Source organism: Magallana gigas, chromosome 7 (assembly GCF_963853765.1).
Source record: "Magallana gigas chromosome 7, xbMagGiga1.1, whole genome shotgun sequence".
Taxonomy (NCBI): domain Eukaryota; kingdom Metazoa; phylum Mollusca; class Bivalvia; order Ostreida; family Ostreidae; genus Magallana; species Magallana gigas.
In genome coordinates, this window is record NC_088859.1 from 20427233 (window position 1) to 20443622 (window position 16390).

A 16390-nucleotide genomic window follows, 5' to 3' on the forward strand; every position below is an offset into this window, starting at 1 on the left:
AGTCGAGCATGCGTATTCCAGTGAAAAGGACTAACGTAGTTGCTAGCGCTCGAGAGCGCTAGCAATAACAATATCTATCTATCATTATAAAGTGAGTAAAATAATAAAGTGTATACAAGCTGGATTACATATAGTTACAGTCAAGGTGAGCTGGAATGAGTTACAGTAGTTATTTAATATATAAAAATTAAAGGAAAAATTACAATATTTCATCTTTTTTCAAACTTGCAGGAATTCGCCAATATTTTGCCGACATTTTATCAAAGAATTATTGGATAATAACAACTAATTGCACAATGAAAGTGATAGACACCTGTGCATTGATTCATGAACTTTTTATTGTGATACTATGCTATTTATTATTAAGTTAAAATTGCCAAGGGGAGGGGGTATGACATCTTCGCTAGCCAAGGGTTTTCGGTCAACTTTGCTACCCATAAACCCTTGGCGGATTTCATTACGAAAACTCGGTGATGTGGTGGCGCTATCAAGCGAGCAACTTGAGTTGCGTCCCTTGCATATTTTGATTTTAATCGAATTAAACAACGGGTTATATACACACTACGGCGTTAATACAACTTGAAAACATGTTGACTACCGAATATTGGAACATAATTAACGATGCTATTAAATACGAATTACGTTATAACCTAGGGAAAGCACGGAATGTTTTATTCATAGTGTTTTGTAAGGACCTGTACCGGGAGTGAAGAAGTCGCCGATTTATATGAAAGCTTTCATGCCATAAAACCAGGTATCATTGTCGTGAATATTGCGAACCAAAAAAATTAAATAAAACAGAGCTTATTGAACCTTCAAAAACAATAACCATAAGCAGGAACGTACATGTATATACTAACGGGATAGGCAACTTCTTCATTTGCCCTGTTTACTTCCCATGCTATCACGCGAGCCTTGACAAGTTTGTAGAACTTTGTATAATCCCAGTTAAATATATAGTTTTTTAAAGCGAACTGGTTAGACTATCGTTGGGGAGGCACTGTACTCGAGAATTGAGCATCATCTTGTTAAAAGCACCGAATGTTTTACCAAAGATCACACGTGTGTTTACATTTACACGCATTGTGATTGGATCAGCTACTCGCAGCTGCAGCCAATCATAAAACGGAGCTTGTCACCGAGTTTTCGTAATGAAATCCGCCAAGGGTTTATGGGAAGCAAAGTGGACCGAAAACCCTTGGCTAGCGAAGATGGGGGTATGAAGGTACATATTTTATCATATCAAACGTGGTTTTTAAACAAAATTAATATTTAAGTGATGAATAGACTTTAACCTCTCCGGTTAAATGATTTCTGTGATCTCCTGGGTCAGGTAAGGTGATGTGAATTTCCAGATTTTTCACAAGAGGTCCTTCATCAGACAGCCTCTGGCGGAGGAGTTTTGATAGCTGTTTTCTCCTCCAAGCTGAATCAGATTTATTTAAATCTACAAGTCATAGTGATGCTTTTTTTTTTTTACAAGTTTGTTTTACAAACCTGTGTTACCAACATAGGTAGTTCACTTAGAAGCACCTAATTAGAAATTCAGGTGGTTTGGGATCTATCATAGTAAATATTTACCAGTATGAAGAACACATTACAAAACTTATCAATTTGCATGATTCACAACTGATCATGAGAACTATTTTACATTAATACATACCTTAAACTCAGGAAATTTCAGAACAGCCTTTAAATGAATAGAGGCTGGGCAATTCAATTTCTTGGTGGGCTGCAACAATTGTCTCAGAGCAGAGGTTTCCTAAAAATTATTTTAAAAAATATTGCCTACCTATTTCTTTACACACATTTCAGACTGCCTATTTTACTCAACATGATTTCTATTTTATCTGTATCAAAAAGGGAAATTAAAGGGACTTTGACACGATTTGAGATCAAAAATTTTATTTTTTATGTATAAAATGGTTTATTGGTGCATTTTAAATGATTGACCAAAATATTAAATGTTAAAGTCAAGTTACAAGCGAGATACAGAAGTAAGAATTGATAGTTATGTAAACAAAGCCGGAGTCTTATAGATGTTTACAAAAAATGTAATGTAGAGAATTACCATTTCTTAGACAAAATGACATGTAAAAACAATTTCAACTAATTCAATACCTTCTTAAATACTATTATCAACAAAAGAAAGTTATATTTGATTGAAATTTACACTAATACAACGAATATGTTCGAGCTTTGTTTACAAAACAAAGAATTATGATCTCTGTATCTTCCTTATAACTTGATATTTGAGTTTTAAATTTTGACATAGCATTCTGAACTATATTTATCAGTATGAACATTGAAACTGGAAAAACAAAATTTGAAATTTTTAAGTCAAATCGTGTCCAAGTCCCTTTAAGCCTGACCTGTATAGACTTTTTTGTGACGATCTGGACCGTGCATGCACTGTCTTGGAACCACAAGATGATAAAAGGGGTTCCGTCAAAAGGCAGTGCATGGCCTCTGCTTGCGTTCACCTTTTCTCAAAAGATTTTGACGCCACCTTTTGTATTGTGATCTTTGGGGAATTTTTTTTTGGACATTATCAAAATTATCATAACTATAAATTTCCTACATGTATATAAAAAGACAAACATTTCAATCTTCATGTTCTTTTTATTAATAAAAGTACAATTCTCTCGAATCATTGTATAATATATCTTTAAAAATTGTATTTTATATAAGAAAGTTATTGATTTTCTATTGTTCACTCCCATTTATAAGTAATATTATACTTCATGGTTAAGTAAATATTTAAACCTTTGAAAAACAGGAAAACGTTGACTATTAACAAATTACTCATAACTACATGTACAAACAATCGCACAGTTAATTATAACTTACCATGAAGTTATAAACAAAACGTAGCTAACTATCTGTAGCCAAAGACAACGTGTATCTCATGACTGAGATAATTTCAAATGAATACAATTAATTTAACCATACAAATCAGCAATTACAGAGAAAGTGAAGAAAGAAAGAAAAAAAGGACAAACACAAAATGAAGGTTAACGAATGTTATATACATGTATATCAGGTCACGACACATGGTTTACTAATTGACCCTATTCGTAACATCATGATGACGGCGCATGAGCTGATTATACTGGGCTGATATCTTGTATCTGCTTAAAGTTCTTGATACGGAAAGTCTCGGTGGCATAAGCGTCCAGTTCCGTGTTTGGTTGCCGACCCAAGAGGATGAGGAGCAAGTCGTCGTCAGGGAGGGCACACAGTTCTGCAGACAGATAGATGGTAAAGTTATTTATAATATCAGTCAATAACCAATTGTGTCGAGTGCCAAGGGTTATTGCACAAGAACATGCAACATGTGCTGCTAGGTTAAAGAAAGGTGCACCACACAGATGACAAATATTCAGAGAACTCTGAGGACGATCGGTCACAAGTTTACAGATAAGTTTCCACAACCGGATCTCGTAGGAGTTCTTCGGTGCTCGCCAGAAGTTAGAAGGATCATGTTCACTAAAGACTGCCAGAAATCGAGAAAAGTCTATGTCATTAGACATCCGGTACTGTCGCAGGTCTTTGTGAACTCTGATGGTTGTAGATCTTACAATGTTTTTCCAGGATAGTTTGGGTGGAAAGGAACCGCTCTCAACCCACTGATACAGGTAAGTCAGGAGATCGTAAGTGTTCATTAAATTTATGACATCTGGAATGAATCCGCGTTGGCTCTTCCCCAATCCCTCAAAGTAGGAAAACAGTCTTAAGCCTGTCTCACACAGAACACACGGCTTATACGGTTGGCCACCCGTGTAAACCGTACATACAACCGAACCAACCGTGGCCTTATCCGACTTACACTCGGGCCATTCGAGTGTATCCGTGAAAGCCGTGTATGATTTTTTAAACTTTTAAAAAACTGGCACGGGTGTTATGTCCGTGTATGATCATATTAGCGATCGTACAAGACCGTGTGAGACCGTACGAGACCGTATATACAACCGCACATGAAGTGTTAATCCGGGTGTTGTATGTAGGACTTGAGAACGGTTTCACACGATTCCATACGATTTATATACGATATTGACACGGTTGAGCTCACTCCCCTTGCGCCTTCTGGCCAAAATAATCTCAATGTCTATCAGTCTTATCATGATTTCTAATTCCTTTATTCTGTCATCTGCCATTTTTATAACTTGTCTGTTGAAAATTCGAAAATTAATGAAGCCAAGCCATCAAAACGAGTCAATTTATATCAAAACATACACAAATCTGTGATAATTCGAGCATAACTCGAACAAAAGTCGGTGGGACCGTATGTAAACCCTGTAAATGTCCAGTTAATCGAGTTAAAGTCGTGTTTAATTGTACTAGGCCGTAACAGACCGTATTAGACCGTACTTGGAACCGTACAACAATCGTATGAAAATCGTTTGCAAATCGTGTTCAATCCGTGACAAACCTTGCTTGACCGAGTATATCCGTGCTTTGTTCGTACATACACGTGCTACATTCGAGTCTAAATCGTACCAACTCATCCCCAGGCACGGTTGGAGCTCAATACTCGTACCAGTCAACCCGTGTATAACCGAGTATACCGTATTGGAACCGTGTGCCCAACCGTGTTCTGTGTGAGACAGGCTTTACCAAAAAAATTTGCTTTAGAAGAGTTTGGTAGGACATCCAGCACAATCATCCAAAAAACAGAAGTTTACGTGTGTCTATTTCTTGAGAAATAGGAAGGATATTGAGAAAACTTTCACACATGTCGGATTTTGTTCGACTTGGGAGATTCTGCGCCGATTTACAAATAGAGTGCTGGAAAACTTGAAGGCGTTGGCAATCAGCGGCGGTAGGATTGTTCCAGAGTTCGCAGCCGTACAAATCAGATGGAAGGACTACGGATTTGTATAAGCTCGCTAACGTTAAAGGATTAAGATACGGGGATCCAATATCTGTGAGGGCATAGGATGTGTGTCTACCCATAATTCCTGCAGGCGGATTTTATCCGTTCTGACAGAGAACATTTACTGTTGATGATTATGCCTAGATAGGTGCAAGAGTCTGAACATGGTACAGGGGTGTCGCCTAAAGTCCATATGTTACCTTCTTTAAGCTGATTTCCTTTCAAAAGGAACTGCAGAATACTGGATTTGTTGGCATTAAATTTAAATCGCCATCTTCTGGAATAAGTATTTGCTACGTCCAACATATTCTGTAGAGAGTTTGGTGTTAAAGCAATCAATGATATGTCATCAGCCAGAGAAGGACAGTTACATATAACGTTTAGTAACTTTGTACATGTGTAAAGTTGCTCTATGCTATTGACTAAATCATTAATAAATACTAAGTACAAAAATGTGGATAACACCCCCACCTTGTTGTACACCTTGCAAATCATTAAACCATCTTGACTGAGTTTGGTTAACAACAATAGAACTAGATGTATTACTGTGACAGTCATTAATAATTGTCCAAAGCTTGCCAGTAACACCTTAGTTGTACAACTTGAAAAGGAGACCATGTCTCCAGACAGTGTCAAATGCCTTTGAGCTATCTAAAAAACCTACAAAAACAATACTCCCCTGCTCTAAATTATAGTAAGGCCAAACGAAAAAATATGTTTGTTTACTGTTACATGCTGGAAAAAAATAGGGTCGGTAGGTAGGATTTTTATTTTTTATTACACAACTTCAGAAACGCATGAAATTATTGAGACAACTCGAATATATCCCTTATCCCTTTCTAAGCGACAAATTTTGACGAAAATTGGCATAAACATTGAAGAATCCTAAACAAATAATTAAAGTAATATTGAAAGTTAATTAAACATTTTGTTTACGACGGTAGATAAACAAGTCAGTGGTCGGGGTACCTGGCGCAGGCATAATCTCGGAGATTAAAAAACTTGAACATCCCATTTCAAAGTGTCTGTAGAATTACAGTTAATGAAAAAAGAAATCAAATTATATATGTTCATTTTGCTATATTTTACAAATAAGTTTTGATTACGTTTCACTAATTTTCGAGCTGAAATACGGATATGGTTAAAATATATTTACCAAGCTATAGAAATATGACGACATTACATTGAATTTTGACCTCAAGACGGCACAGCGAATATACATCAAACTGGTGGGAATCTCAGAAAAAGACCTTTAAGGCCACGCAATTCCTTAAACCAAAATTATACGATAATCAGGGATACAGAGCTTCAGTTCATCATATTTTTTTTCACAGATTGTTTAACTAGAATTAAGACAAATAGACTAAATATCAAGTACTGTTTACCACTAACTGTTGTCAACAGTTCTAAAATAAAAACAAGCAGGAGACATTCACAGTAATTTGATTTTAGGGTAAACAGAACTCAAAATAAAAATCAAGAATGAGAGAAAATGTAAATGATGACATCTTGAAATCAAAACAAAAGATGAGAAATAAAAAATAATTCTTATTTCCGGTCGTTTGTAAGGTGTTTTAACACAGGAGCAATGAGAAGCGTTAAAATGAAGTTGCGAAAAGTTTGCGGTAGCGCTGGGTCACTGGACGCAGGCACGTTGATCCACTTACCAATAATGATCTATTCATGCCATGGAAAAGAAACTTTTTACATTGATAAACTCTATTCTGATTTACATTTTGGTGAAATTTCAAGGGTTTATCTCTTTTCCTAAAAGAATAAGAGAAAATGTCTCAATAATTTCCGAACAACCCTTCGTAAACTGATAATACAAAACTGTTTTGCCATTGTGTTATGCTTACTTTTGTTTGCCATATGCACCCCTGCGAATTTTATTGTCATTTAAATTTTAGACCACGTGGTTTTATTTGACCCTTTCAGTTTCGCAGTAAAAATCGTGCCTCGTATTTATAGTCTATTTTATAGAATCTAGGTACTTGTAATCAAATATAAAATCTAGAGGTTTATTGATTTTAAACTTTATCTTCATTAATTGGTGGATAAAATGTGTTCTAGAAATAAATAAGACAATACAAAAAAATAGTTTATGTCTGCTGTTGCAACAATTAACATGCTTAGTAGAGATCTCCCCTGAGGGTTAATTTTCGATTTGCGCCTGACCTAGTAATAGTATCAATAGTGCAACAGACTATATATTTTTATGCAGAATGTTCCTTGAAAATGGCTCGATATGCTAAGTTTTTATACAAAACAGACACCCATTATTTTTTTTAAAAACATGATATTGCACACCACAAGCATCAAACATGGCCATGATCGAGATGTGCAAAACTGGATTTAAAATGATATTGGAGGATAAATGCAAGAAATTGATAAGATAACACCACGGATGTCTGGTGTTTAATATCGGTTGGATAGCGAAATAAAGAAAATCTAGAAAACTCATTGCCATCCTGTCGCTTCACTCGCTACGCTCACGAAGCTCACTGGTAGGATTTTGCCTGTCTCTCATTTATTTTCAAGAAATTGATAAAATCGCGGACTCCTGTGGTCAAAACTATCTTGCCTCCATGTTGTTTGCCTCGTACTTCAAAATCGGGAACCTTTTCATTTCCCCCATGTTATCGATCGAACACCTGGATAAATGTCATATTATTCGGCAATGCCAATATCAACTGCATTTGCTTTATATGTGCGCATTCTTCAAACTGCAGAGAACATGTGCATGTGGACGTAGATATTGACGCCATGTTTTTTTTTTACTTTCTATTTCGATTTCAAACGCTTGACAGATTAAGATGAATATAAAAGTTAAACGAACCCACGTGTGACTTCCGGATTTCTAACGATGGATAAAAACAATTAGGGTCGGCGATTAAATATAGGGTCGGCCGGGTAACCGTAAACAAGCATATTTTTTTGTTAGGCCTAAACAGTCTTTTGCAAGTTGAACGATGCGGTTAAACAACCTAATTTTTCTTGGAAACCTTGTTGTTGTTTGTTTGGAAAGCATTGACTATCTAAAACATACTTTGATATTCTACTGATTCGTTACCGGTAAAACGACTGTACGAGTTGAGGAGCGATCGAAACCAATATGGCGATCGAAACCAATATGGCGAACAAATGCTTTTATGAATTCATGTCGGCTTTAACGCATTTTAGTTGACAATCGACCAACAGGTTCTATTATAATTTTATAAATGTATTATAAAAACAATCATAAACAACTCAATTATGTATTTATCCACTATGCAAATCAGTGTTTTTTTTCTCAAAATATCTCCAGGTTTGCGGATGAAAGTTTAAGGATTTTTGAAAAGTAACCTTCTAATTCTGGTTTAATAATGTTTGATATGACTTCTAGTGTTTGATTGAATTCTTCGGTAACTACATTTTTCATAGTCGTTGATTGTTATAAAAAATACACTTGATCTAATGCAAACTAGAGGTACTGTGAGCAAGCTCACAATTGATACCCCCCGCTAAGATAAAAATCATAATGCGTGTATTTTTCCAATTATAGAAAATATTGGATGAATCTATTTCACCGTCTATTTTCTTTAAATAACAACTGCTCTATTTTTTTTATAACTGTTGGTCATAAGCAATATTTGTGTGAAGTAAGAACATTCAATGCTTCTCCATAAGAAAGATAATGACCGAACACAAATTTTGCACTTTTTCTGCCAGTGACCTTGACCTTGCCCAAATGACCTTGGGTCAAGGTCATGACACACCCTTTGGTCCTAAGCAATATTTGTGTGAAGTTCAATGCTTCTCCATAAGAAAGATAATGAATGGACACGAATTTTGCACTTTTTTTCCCAACGACCTTGACCTTGCTCAAATGACCTTGGATCAAGGTCATGACACACCCTTAGGTCATTAACAATCTTTGTATGAATTAAGAACTTCAAATGTTTCTCAATAAGAAAGATATCAGCCGGACACAAATTTTGTATTTTTTCTGCCAGTGACCTTGACCTTGCCCGAATGACCTTGGGTCAAGGTCATGACACACCCTTAGGTCCTAAGCAATCTTTGTGTGAAGTAAGAACTTCCAATGTTTCTCCATAAGAAAGATAATGACCGAACACAAATTTTGCACTTTTTCTGCCAGTGACCTTGACCTTGCCCAAATGACCTTGGGTCAAAGTCATGACACACCCTTAGGTCATAAGCAATCTTTGTGTGAAGTAAGAACTTCCAATGTTTCTCCATTAGAAAGATATGGACCGGACACGAATTTTTGTATGTTTTCTACCAGTGACCTTGAACTTGCCCAAATGACCTTGGGTCAAGGTCATGACACACCTTTAGGTCAAAAGCAATCTTTGTATGAAGTAAGAACTTCCAATGTTTCTCCATAAAAAAGATATGGTCCGGACACGAATTTTGTATTTTTTCTGCCCTTGACCTTGCCCGAATGACCTTGGGTCAAGGTCATGACACACCCTTAGGTCATAAGCAATCTTTGTGTGAAGTAAGAACTTCCAATGTTTCTCCATAAGAAAGATATGGACCGGACACGATTGCACAGGCAGACGGACGGAGGGACGGACGGACAAGGTGATTCCTATATACCCCCCCAAACTTCGTTTGCGGGGGGTATAATTACTATCATGATTATTAGTGTGTGGTTCTAGGCTCGACAGCCAGCTCTGCATAGAGGCCCCAACTTAAATTGTTAACTTCTTGTCCCCTGGAGTATGTGTTTTAACTCAAAAGTGGGGCCAAGGGTGTATATTGTTCATTCATATAATGTTTTATTATTTTCTCTACTCCCACACACTTTAAAGGAAACTTGAATTCATAATTTTGTAGACCAGGGAGCCCTCTTACAAAGTTGTAAACATGTTCCCCGAGGTAGGGGTTCTGACTCTAGGGGGGAAACCAAAATAATCATAGTGTTAATGCATTTATTGTTTACCAAAAAAATGTCTTCTTTACTCTTCTGCCACAGGCCTCTGAAATTTGAAAATCGAGAGAAGGTATGCAACGACGTTTTAACCCCCTCACCGATTCGGGGACGATTTTTCGGTTGAAAAGTGCTCTTTTTGTGAGTGCTGTGAAATACTGGCATAACGGGCCATATTGGCCCTAGTCTCTGGAGTGTATGACCCGTACTCACTACGTTTCCTTTTTCTGGGGGTAGTAACATTCTCCACCTCAGCATTACACACTGCTGTAATCTGAGCTTCTTTGGTGTTTTCAATTTCTGTGGGGTCGGGAAGCGTCGACGAATTTGGGGTTTTATTTCCCAAGGTACCACGTCTTACCCAGTTCAATATAGACATCTTTGCACCGACTTTCGGATTAGGATAGAATGTGAGCTTTATTCACAGCCGATAATCATTTATGGGAACTAACTCTATCTGAGCATTTGTTTTTTCTGATACAGATCATGTCTCCCAATGTAGGGTTTTCAATCTAGGGCGCGAAATCATTTAACCTTATTTCGCTAAATATGCAAAAAATAGCTATGTTTTCTATCATCTTGCAAAAAAAAAAAAATATGCATTGTTTCGATGTTGATGAAGCCCTCTAAAATGTGAAAGGACTATATATGATATGGGCCTAAAATGGCCCCTAAAATGAACATCGTCGTTTTAATGTAATTCTTTGTTTTCTTTGTACAGATATATATGTAATGTTTTTACATAATGTTCATTTTGATTCAAGTGCACACAATTTAGAAATATGACATCGTAAAGACAACCTTTTCCTGCCATTTTAGCGTTTTTAGCATAAAACATCTTGTTTTCTAGTAGTTTTTCTTTCAGAAAACATAGTGCGCACGCGTGAACAAACAAAATATCTTAATCTCGGATGTATCTAGCCAAGACTAATAAGTGACAAAAAATTGTTTATTGTTCAAGCATGCACTCTATATTTCCCACTCGTTAAAAATTCTAAAAATAGCGTCACTTCTAACGTCATATACTGCAAGTGAGAGCAAATAAATAAAATAAGTAGATGAAAAATATATCTTTTATCAACTCTTCTAAAAAAATCACATAACTTTTTATTGTACCCGTAACACTTTAAAAAATGTCGAATTATGGGTGCAGAATTTAACTCTTGTCATATATAGTTCTTTGGGTCCTTTAGTTTAGTGGGTTCGGGTTCTATATAGGGCGGGGCCAATATGGCCATATTGTGAAAAAGTATTAAATCTTCCAAAATTTTCTTCTTTTCTCCCATACAGGTGAAGAAAAAAACCGAAATGTGTGATGTTAATGTATATGAAGCACTGTACCAAAGTTGGGAAAATTCATGGCCCCTTGATCATAGTTCAGCCCTAGGTGGGGCCAATATGGCCATATAGCGAAAATGGATTACCTAAATTGAAAAAAAAATCAAGACCTCTTGTTAGGGGTTTTTCTTCTTAGTAAGGTAAATATGGCCACATAGTGAAATGTATAACGATTTATAATATCTTTTCTGTATATTCATAGTCAAGGAATTATAATGCCCATGGTGTTCTGTTGAATTATGAAATTCTCTGTCAATGGGGCAGGGGTTCAGGTTTTCTATTGGGAAGGGGGGTATGGCCATATAGTAGACATGTATTTTTAGGTCACCTGAATATACTCGGGTGACCTGTTGCTATCCGTTTTCGTCTGTCGTCATTAACAATTTTACAATTTTAAAACTTCCTCTTGAAAACTCTTGAAAACTACAATGCCAATTGTTACCATCTAATGTCTGTCCCAAAATTACCTGAATTCAGATTTTGCTTAATTGCTTGATAATTATAAATACCTCAGGGTTCAAAGGATGTTCATTCAAAAGTATTAAAAAAATTCAAGATTTCTCATTGGAAACGCCCCTTTTAGCTTATCAGGTTTCAATACAATGCTTAAAAATGTGATTTCTGCGGGGATTTTGTACAGCAGCAAGTCCGGATTTCGGATGATAACGTTGAAAAATTGCGCGATGTATTCCGAGTGGATTCCAAATGGAGAAAAGATGTAAACATCCCCATTATAAATCTCCGTAAGGAATCTGTTTTTGTTCCTGTGAATTTTTCCGAGTGAAGATGATAATGTGTCAATGAAATATCTTGAAAATTATCCCTTTCAACTATTTCAATTGCACTTCGTTGACAGGTATGTGTATTTTTATTAAAAATCGTCCAAATCTGCTGCATAGACTTTAAATTGTAAAATTCATGGCTTTACCACCCCGGGGCGCCACAAGCGGGGCCAAATATGCAAAAAGAGCCAAATTTTCAAAAATCTTCTCTACTCTCACTTATTTGAGGAAAAACTGAATACATGTGTCCTTTCTGATATATTATTTTATCAAATAAAATATACAACATAACTACTTCTATCAGAAAGGACACATGGTAATATGTCCATGAAGCCCTCTACCAAAATTGTAAAATTCATGGCCCCTGGGTAAGGGGTTCAGGCTCTAGGATAAAGCCAATATGGCCATATAGTAAAGAAACTGAAGATGTATTAACACTTAGAACATCTTCTCTACCCCCATATATATTTGAGAAAAAGTAAATGCATGGCAATAATGTCCATGAAATTCTCTACCTAAATTGTGAAATTCTTGACCCCTAGATTCTTGACCTTGGTCAGGGGTTTAGGCTCTAGGGCGGGGCCAATATAGCCATTTAGTGAAAATTTATTAAATCATAAAAAATTCTTCTTTACTCCCACACACTTAGGGAAAAACTGAATGCATTGTTATGATGTCCACGAACTCCTCTACTTAAATTGTGAAACCCTGGGTAAGGGGTTCATGGTGTAAGAGGGGGGCATGTGGCTATATAACGTTAATGCATATAATGTCTCCACTCTCATGCATCTGTAAGAAAAACTGACCTCATAATTAAGTTAACCAGGAAGTATGCTACTGAAATTGTAAATTTCATGTCTCCTTGCGTATGGGTTTTGACTCTAGCGTGAGGCCAAAATGAATGCATAGTGTTAATGCATAAAATGTTTTTTTTTTAAATTTATATTCTCTCCTCCCACACACCTGTAAGAAAAACTGAATGCAGAATTTTGTAGATCAGGATGACCTCTACCAAAATTATAAATTTCATGTCCCCAGGGTTAAAGGGACTTGGACACGATTTGAGATCAAAAATTTTATTTTTATTTTTTATGCATAAAATGGTTTACTGGTGCATTTTAAATGATTGACCAAAATATTGAATGTTAAAGTCAAGTTACAAGCGAGATACAGAGGTAAGAATTGGTCGTTATTTAAACAAAGCTCGAGTCTTATAGTTGTTTACAAAAATGAAATGTAGAGAATTACCATTTCTTGGACAAAATGACATGAAAAACAATTTAAAACTAACTCAATATCTTCATAAATACTATTATCAACAAAAGAAAGATGCATTTGATTGAAACTTACACCAATACAACACATATGTAAAAATGACAATACTCGAGCTTTGTTTACAAATCAAAGAATTATGAACTCTGTATCTTGCTTATAACTTGATATTTGACTTTCAAATTTTGACATAGCATTAAAAACTTCTTTATTTATCCGTATAAATATTATAAATGGAAAAATAAAGTTTGAAAATTTTAAGTCAAGTCTTGTCCAAGTCCCTTTAAAAGGTTCTTACTGTAGTGCAGGCCCAAAATCATCATATAATAATGCATTTATTGTTTTTAAAAAATCGTCGTTTTACTTCTACTGATACTGAATAAAAACGTACTGCATATAAAGAAAGAAAATAAAGCCATCTATCAAAATTTAGAATTTCATGTCTCCGAGTTTAGGGCGGGGCCAAAACACTCATATACATTGTAGTGTATAGGGAGGGGTTCTTAATGCAAGATGTGGCCAAAATGTCATTCAGTGTTAATGTATATAATGTTTAAACAACGTATACTGACACAGAATAAATACTGACTGCATATGTAGAAAAAAAACATTGAGCTGTCTTCTTTAATAATATTTTACTAGACTTTGACCCGTGCGTGCACGGGTTGACATAGCATATCGGACAGTTACAAAATAGGTACATCGACACACCTTATTATTGACATTTACATTACAAAGCTTTTAGCCTACAATACTGCTATTAATTTCACTACTCTTTCCTTAGTTTGAATAATCCTAACTGTGTCTCGGGAAAGGCCCTCACCAAAGTTAGAATGCCTCCCTTATACCCGTAATGTAGCAGAAAATTGCAGAATCGCTTTTGGAGAAAGTTAATGAAGTTGCCTCGAAAATAACAGTCAAGTTCATCAGAACAAACCTTTTTGAGACTGCAAATACCTTTCAACTAAAAATTTTAATCCATAGAATGGAAGAATTCAACACCTTTTCACCAACGTACACGTATTTTCTTTGTAAAACTGGGTCCGTACGATTATCATAAAACATATTCTATCTTCACTCTCCCAACAAATATAATGTAACTTTTTTGCATGTAATCAAATATTTGTTGTCATCACGAAGACAAAAGTAAGTATACTTAGTTAAAATGAATATTTGTTATTTTATACTTTCTCTCATATGAAACATTAATATATATGAACAGAATATATAGCAAAAGTCCAATGAAAATTTACCCGTATTATCATTTCTGAGTTTATTCATGCAGATGAGATATTGTGGAAACATAAACTAAAGATCCCGTTAACGTGAATGTATTGCGCAAGCGCAAGATTGTAAAATCCAAAAAATCAAGGTGATTTCCGGGATTTTTTTAGGAATTTTCGTTGGTTATTAATTAGCGAAGCTTAACTTCGAAAAAATGAAAACAAATTGGTAATCTTCAAGTACCGATGATGTTTAAAATTTGTAAAACAAATGACAGTATTCTTCCGATTTCTCGGTATTAAAGACCAAATATTCGAGTCTATTATTTTAATATAGTAGTATAGATGTCACCTACATGTAAGGCAAGGGTTATGGCTGGGGGGGGGGGGGGTATATATTTGTATATAATGTAATTAAGAGGTGTTGCGGAACGGAAAACGGAAGGGAAAACGGAAAAAATACTATGGCGTTTAATGCTTAAATATTGTATACATTGGACACAAATATGTACTTTGTATTTTTTATTCATATTTTTATATCATTCTCACGAATGTCTATCAACTATATCCTTGCATTCAATTTGCTTAATAAAGTACGAAACGGAAAAATGAAATGTACGTACATTGTGATTAAATAAGCTATTAAATAACTTTTTAATTATTTTCCATTTGTAATACTGTTGGAATAATAGTATAGGGCAGTTAGTTGAGCGTTTGGTTGTGTTTTTCATGACTTCGAACCTTGCTTGTTTTAAAAAATATACACATTAAATTTTTAGTGATCCATACTATTTAAAAATTAAATTCAATAATAGATATATCAAAAACGTGACCAACGAATAACATCCACCATCATTGTCAAGAGGTTTTGCTGCAACATTTGTTTGCTAACCTTTTCGTCTTGCTATTTTAAAGATCATTTAATCGAAAACAGAATCATTTTATTGGGTCACTAACGCTCAAGATGTCATGCAGTCTCTTTTCTTTCTTCCGATATCGCCGTTCGTTGTTGACATCTTCTACCGTTTAAGATTACTTATTCCTAGTATTTTAGGTATGACAGTTTCTTTACGTTTACCTACGTGATTGTACAGTCCTGCAACTTCATCCGAAGAGAGCGCTGGATATGTTGTTTAGTTTGATGTAATGTTAATCGGGAGAAAAATCACACATTTTCTAAATAAATAAAATTGAATATGAATAACAGTTTTAACAATATTGAAAATTCACAGTAAGTATATTGTGTATAGCTTATTTAACATATCTATCAAGTAAATAACATTACATAACATTTTCTGTATTCCATTCCGTTCCGCTTTCCGTTCCGTTTTCCGTTCTGCGTTTTATTTTTATCATTCAAAACAAACACAGTTTTTGAACTTTCTAAATAAACAAATAGACTGTTAATAGTAAAGTAATAATTGGCTTACCAAAATCACCGATAAGCAGTACAAGTAAAATGATTTTGGTATAAATACCAGATGTTGAAGGAAGATTTTCTAAACAGAAGTTAGTAACAAATAGCTTTTTTTGTTTGTTTAGATGCTCACGGGGAAAGTTTCTGGTCTGCCCCTGGTAATGGGGGATGGAAGGTTTTTAAATAAAACATGTATACTAGACGACTTGTTTTAGTTTATCTATGAAAACATAGACACATAAAAACCTATCTTGAAAGTTGACAAATATGAAAAATTATTTTCTATCAGAGTTGTGCACCAATATCAGGTCATGCACTTTGTTATGATCTTGAGTTTTTCACTAAAATTATAGGCTTCATTGTCCTTTTTGAAAGATTTCAGGCTGGAAGGTACGGAAGCGTATTAGTGCCACTCTATGTGTGAATGTGTATGTGTGTGTGTGTGTATATATATATATATATATATATATATATATATATATATATATATATATATATATATATATATATATATATATTTTTTTTTTTTTTTTTTTTTTTTAA

The 16390-nt window shown here is 35.0% G+C and overlaps 1 protein-coding gene across 1 annotated transcript in view; it reads right to left on the bottom strand.

Moving 5' to 3' along the window:
• The window catches only part of LOC105332998 (nucleolin), a 209623-nt gene extending 193326 nt beyond the window's left edge, over nucleotides 1–16297 (bottom strand). The window contains exon 1 of the mRNA XM_066065222.1: nucleotides 16290–16297. The gene's annotated coding sequence lies outside the window, so the exon portion shown is untranslated. The remainder of the gene's footprint in view (nucleotides 1–16289) is intronic.
• Nucleotides 16298–16390: the final 93 nt, after the last annotated feature.